This window comes from Cynara cardunculus (assembly GCF_001531365.2).
Source record: "Cynara cardunculus var. scolymus isolate 2C chromosome LG 2, CcrdV1, whole genome shotgun sequence".
In the NCBI taxonomy this organism is placed as follows: Eukaryota; Viridiplantae; Streptophyta; class Magnoliopsida; order Asterales; family Asteraceae; genus Cynara; species Cynara cardunculus.
In genome coordinates this window covers 63,470,373-63,477,221 of record NC_037529.1, presented here as the reverse complement: position 1 = coordinate 63,477,221, position 6,849 = coordinate 63,470,373, and positions in this window count along the sequence as shown.

The following is a 6,849-nucleotide window of genomic DNA, read 5'->3' as shown; positions in this document are numbered from 1 at the left end:
ATTTATTCCTGTACAGTGTTCATGCTGCTCATACATATGAATACTGTGTGTTCATATTCTGTTCGTATCCTACATATATACACCATTCAACTACAAGTTAAACATTGAAATAAATTAACGTTTTATAGTTGTTTACCTTTTTGGGTTTCCTCAACTACTGTTGTCTATTTATTTAATGGCATGCTTCCTTGATTGGTACCGCGTCGGGCAGCCGATTTTGTTTTGTCCTGCTCCTCGTGCATATTACCAGATAATTGTATCACACCTATTCCATCACAAATATGTGAACAATTCAGGCGCATTAACATGAGTTTGAACTATAATACGTAAACAATATGTTATACCAAATGTAAAAATATGAGAATGAGACGTATGTAAAAAAAAAACACAATCAACCAATGAACGAGAAGTAACTAATGGAGATTGTGTGTTCATAAACATGTTCAAAATATTCAATCTACCTGTTCAAAATGGAAGCATGGAACAAAAAGTGTAATAGGTTGTTCATAAGCAATCATTTATTCACAGATGTACTTCGTAGGCTATCATATATTCACATATGTACTTCATAAGCTATCATACTCACAAATGTTCTTCAAAACCTTTCATATATACGCAWAGGTGTTCATGTGATCGTGTCATCAACGAGTGTGTTCATTTGAACACTTCTTGTGTCGAGATTAATATGTTGACTATATCGATTCATTTTACAAACCAAAAATAGTTCATATCATTAACCTGTTAGCTACAAGAAACGAGTTTCATTAGGATGTTGTGGTTTCATGTGAACATAATGAACATTCTTAATAAATTTTTTAGATATGAACATCAAAATTTTTATAAAAACAACAATTGTTTATGAATGAACAACAATTGATTATTGAGTCTGATTTCTGTAAATTAAATGTATTGTTTCTCATATTTCTGAACTTCATTATGAACGTGAACACGCAACAAGTAAATAGTTAATATTAATGAACAATTAACTTTGAAACACCTCTTTGTTCAATACAAATTGAAAACCTTATTGTTAATAACAAGAATTATAACTAAAAATAGTAAAAACATATGTTATCCCAATGTATTGTGAAAAACAAAGGTGTATCTAATGTTAAAACAACAAGTAAGAAATGGTAAAGTACTGACAATATGGATATACTTGTGAACAAAATGCTACACAAATTTTAAATGATTGTTTGATTATTTAATAAGTATGAATATGTCAAAAGTCAAGTTGTGGATAAATTAACAAATGCACGTTAATGTGTGTACATAAAAACAAACATAGTATCCTTAATATATCAGAAATTCATCATCAACTCAACACATACAAACAAGTTCACGTTTTATAGTTGTTTACCTTTTTGTGTTCCCACAACTACTGTTGACTGGTTCTTCGCTTCCATGCTTCCTTGGTTGGTACACAGTTGAACAGCAGAAGTAATGGTGTCTGGTTCCTCGTCAACATCTGCTGGATTATCTATTGTGTTTTTAAAGTTGGAGAAATCGTATTTCTTCATTAATCTTTCGCTTTGTCTCCTTTCTGGATTTAAAATCGGTATCGAATGTTTACAGATTTCAAAATGTGATCATACAAATCGAAGCCCTAATTCATGTACAACTTACCTCTAACAGCTGTGTGCATTGCGAGAAAATCATCCATCGATTTGTGCAGATTATGAACCTGATTTACCGCTAATGATTTACGCTATTGTTAGTAGAGATTAGCAGTTTCGTAATCATGCGTAGGTTACAAATCGCCCGGAGAGTATCTGTGTATGGATGCGTGAGAGGTTTTTACCAAATTACCCTGTGAACCCATTGTTCATAAAAGACCAAATTAATTTAATGATTTAATCATTATTTATAATAGTAATTTAATAATGACCGTTTGATCATAAAACGAACGCTCAAGATCGGTTCATACAGTTTGCGCAAAAAGGTTGGTTTCTATTTGAACCAGCCCCTATATATATATATATATATATATATATATATATATATATATATATATAAAGGAAGAACCAAGAGTATTGAGATGGCATCATGAGAATTGAGTATTAAGGTGTTGGTGAATTATGGTTGAATTTGAGATATCCCACATTGGTGAGAGATTGAAAGATTGGAATAAGAAGGTGTGTATAAGAAAAAAGAATGAGACTTATTGTGTCAACTCATGAGGTTTGAGTCATAAGGTTATCTTATTTGGATGACCTTATTTTTGCAAAACAAATTTTTTATTGTGTTAGCTCAACGAGTCATAAAGTTATCTTATTAGGATATTGAGGTGACACAATGAAAGATTTGTTTTGCAAAAATCCAAACAATCTTTAAACGAAACATAAATACGATTAAAATATAATTTAATTTCGAATTCTATCAAATCCCCCAAACCAAACACAACCTAAAATGTAATAAACCTGTAAGAATCAATTTCAACCGTTCAAACTTTCATTTTACAGTAAGATTCAATGTCTTGTACATGTTTATTCTTGTGCATTTGTATGGTTATGCGTTTCATATATAAAACATATTTTTTTACATATGTGCATGCATTCCACAATTTTTTTGATAAAAAGTAAATTATTAAATACGTACCGTTGATAATGATCGATCAGTCGACATAAATTATGTGATCTAAATTGTATTGAAATTGATTTAAATATTTTATAATATGATATAAATAAACATAAATTACATTATTTAAACACGATTTGAATATGGAATTTGACATAATAGAACGTAGTGATGGTCAAATCGGCCCGGTCTGACCCGCGACAGGAGGACCGGGACGGGCAAATGACCGGTTATGAGACCGAAAATCGGGATCGATTTATAATGTATTTTTATAAGATAATGTAATTTTAATTATATTAAAATGTATTTTTAAAGTGTATTTGTGTGACCAAATTGTAAATTTTAAAATGTATTAAAAATATATATCATTAAAACAATTAAAAAAATATTATTTTTTAATGTCGGGATCGGTTGAGACCGGAACCGGCGGCCCATAACCGGTTATGAAGTACCTTGACCGGTCCTATCATTTTCAACCGGAACCAGAACCGGTTATGTCCAATTATGAGAAAGCATGAGACCGATTAAGCCCGACCCAGGACCGGTTTTTGACCATCACTAGACTTCACTAATAGAACGTAATGGAGCGTGACTTTTGTCATTTTTTGTAATTGTTTCTTTACATGTGACATGGCTAATCCAACATTTATTATGATTTTTATTTTTAAAGTTAATTAGAATAACAAAATTTTAATACTATTGTTTTTTTCAAATGCATTCTAGTTGTTTATTATTAGATTGGTTTCTCTCCCTCTCACACGTATATCTATATTATATTATAAAATATTTGATAAAAAATTTAAAAATCATTTTTTATGCATGAAGTATTGTTTATTGATGTATATTACTTAAAATTCAAGATTACAAGTAATTTTGCATAAATACAACTTATTAAAACTCCATTTTTTAATTCGTGTAATTAATTATTGATAAACATAATCAAATATAGGATAAAAATTCATTTTAATATAGAAAATCTAAAATTTAATTAAGATAATTATCGAGTTCTAACATAATGTTTAATTATTATATTTATAAAAAAGTATATTATTAAAGTAAAAATAAATTACTTTATTTTTTCGAAAACTATTAAATAATTAATTTGATATTAATATCGATTTAATTTTTCAAATTTTTATGATATCTTCAAATTTATATTTCATTCAAATATAAATATATTTTCGCTTTCTCAAAACCACATAAAATCACATTATATCATAGAGACAAAGAATAAAAATTAAACATTAAAATCGAGATTTATTTCGCTACATTGCGTGAGTACCTTTCTGGTATGTATGTATATATATATATATATATATATGTGTGTGTGTGTGTGTGTGTGTGTGTGGTGTGTGAATGTTTATTTTGTGTAATTTCATTAATTCAAATTTTTTGTTATAATTTAATTTAACATAACGGAATAATTTAATTCAAGTTTAATAATATAATTTTTTATAAAGATAATAATTAAGTATTCTATTAGAATTCAATGATTATCCTAATTATATTTTAGATTTTTATATTTAAAATGAAATGTTTATCATGCATTTGATTATGTTTATTTGCAGTTAGTTACACGAATTCAAACATGAAGCTTTAATAAATTATACTTACGCACAACTTACTTATAATCTTGAATTAAGAGTTTTTGTCAATGTTTATATACTAGAAGCGTACTCGCGCAATGCAGCGAGATACATCGTGATTTTAATATTTCGTTTTATTATTTATCTCAGTCGATGTTATAATATGGTTTTATGTGATTTTGATAAAGCGATGATGTTTTTATTTTTGAATAAAATATATGTTTGAAGATATCATAAAAATTTGACAAAAATATATCGATATTAGTATCAAATTAACTATTTGAAATTCTTCATCTTTTTGTGTAATTGTAACGCCCCAAAGACCACATTTACATAGAACACATATTTCATTACATAGAAACATGAATTACATCAAACGGTCCCACTAGTACAAGGATAATCATATGTACAAAATTGACATATAAAAATTTCCAAAACGAATCATGTACTACTACATGTAATATAACATGCATCTTCAAAAGTAGGCAAAAGACTAGGAAAAATAATCACATTTTCCCTTTTACATCCCCGGACCTAGCTATTCCTGCATTACATAATTTAAAACAGAAAATGAGGGTTAGACCATACGGGTCTAGTGAGGTTCCCTTCAATGAAATGCAGGGTGAAGATCACCAAAACATTTATTTCAAATCATTCATCGCATGAAGCAAAACTGAAAACATACTGCTTTGGTCCATCGGGCCTCTGGTAACACTTAGAAAATATTTCGACACAGGACCAGAGCCCCTATGGTCTCTCTTCCAGAGCTTCTGCTCTTTACAACCAGAGCCGCTGGTTTCACTAACCAGACTTGGAATATAATTTGAAATTCAGGACCAGAGCCCCACTGGTCTCTCTATCAGAGCTTCTGCTCTTCATGACAGAGCCTCTGGTTCTAAACCATATTTAGAAAATATTTCGACACAGGACCAGAGCCTCTGACCTTTTTTTTCCAGAGCCTCTGCTCTTCATGACAGAGCCTCTGCTCTTTATGACAGAGCCTCTGGTTGTACTACTAACATCTCTGACTCATATAAATGATCTTTAGATAAACCTTCAACCAATAAGATAGCCTTTTTCATAAAACAAGCAATTTATAAAAAGTTCATTTTCGACCAGAGCCTCTGGTTGTACTACCAGAGCCTCAGGTTCAAAAGTCATAACCAACTAGAGCCCCTCTGGTTCAACGTGTAAGTCAACCAGAGCTCCTCTGGTCTGTTTTTCCATAAAAAGATTCTAAGTATAAATTTTTTTTCTTAAAACTACGAAAGCATGATTTTGACATAGAAACTCTTATCAAAAGATACAAAACCTTTAATCCAAATAAAACCCTTAGTAAAAACTTGCTCATCCTTTAAATCAACAACCAGAATTCTCTGGTCCAACGATGAAGACCAACCAGAGCCCCTCTGGTTCCTTACAAGGAACAACCAGAGCCCCTCTGATTCCTCATGAAAATAACCATTCTGTTTCAAAACACTTTTAACCAATACCAATGGCCATAAGCCAAGTTTTTCCCTTCTCAATAACATCTATACCATTATTTCTAATAAAAACAATATCATTGAGTTCTCAAATCACAAAGAAGTAAGGACTCAAATCTATTGTAGTCTTAAAAGACATAATAGCAAGAGCTATAATATTCACATACAATTGCCACCCTTATATCCAAAGGTACACCTCTTCTTGATATGTCACCCTTATCCCAAAAGACACATCTCCTTGATATGCCACCCTTATCCCAAAAGACACCTCTCCTTGATATGCCACCCTTATCCCAAAAGACACCTCTCCTTGATATGCCACCCTTATCCCAAAAGACACCTCTCCTTGATATGCCACCCTTATTTCTTCTTCAAAATCTTATGAACTAGTTCGGATAAAGGACCGCAGTCACAACCATCTTATCGAATCCTCATTCATAGTTTAATCCATAAAAATATTTTCAAACCCAAGAACAACCTTGTCTTTCAAAGATTTCCAAAACATCAAAGTTTCAATCCTCAAAACAGAATCATAAACCAAGCTGTTTAAAACATTAAGCTGCATCCTTTTTACCCAGAAATAGATTCGAAACAGTAGCAGCTTATCTGCCGTTTAAAACTGAATAACATCTTCGAAATCCAGATTCAACAATTAAGTCACAAGTACATAAAAGAATTAGTTTCAAAACTACTCACAGTTTATACTCTACAGTAGTTTAAAACTTCACAGTTTATACTCAACGGTAGTTTAAAACTCACCTTAACAAATCACAGGTTCTGAAGATAAAAAGCACACAGCAACTCACAATCTCTTCAAGAACACTTTTAACTCGCACACACAAGTTCTTTTTAAAAGAGTGACAGTGATAAGGATAACCTTATCAAACTCTTCTTTAAATATCCTCACTTTGGCGGTGGAAGATTTTAATAATCAAACTTCAAAGATGGTGACAGCTTCTGTCCAATAGAAATACTTTGGGCGGTGGATTTTGYWTTATAAAATTCATGGTTTCTTAACCATGAAGATATAAAATTTTAAATAATAAAATAATGTCCACTCAAATAATTTATCATAATTATACACCACCTTTGAATAAAATATAAATTTGAAGATATCATAAAAATTTTAAAATATATATATCAATGTTAATGTCAAATCAACTATTTAAAAAGTTTTCATTTTTTATGTAATTTTTTTAATT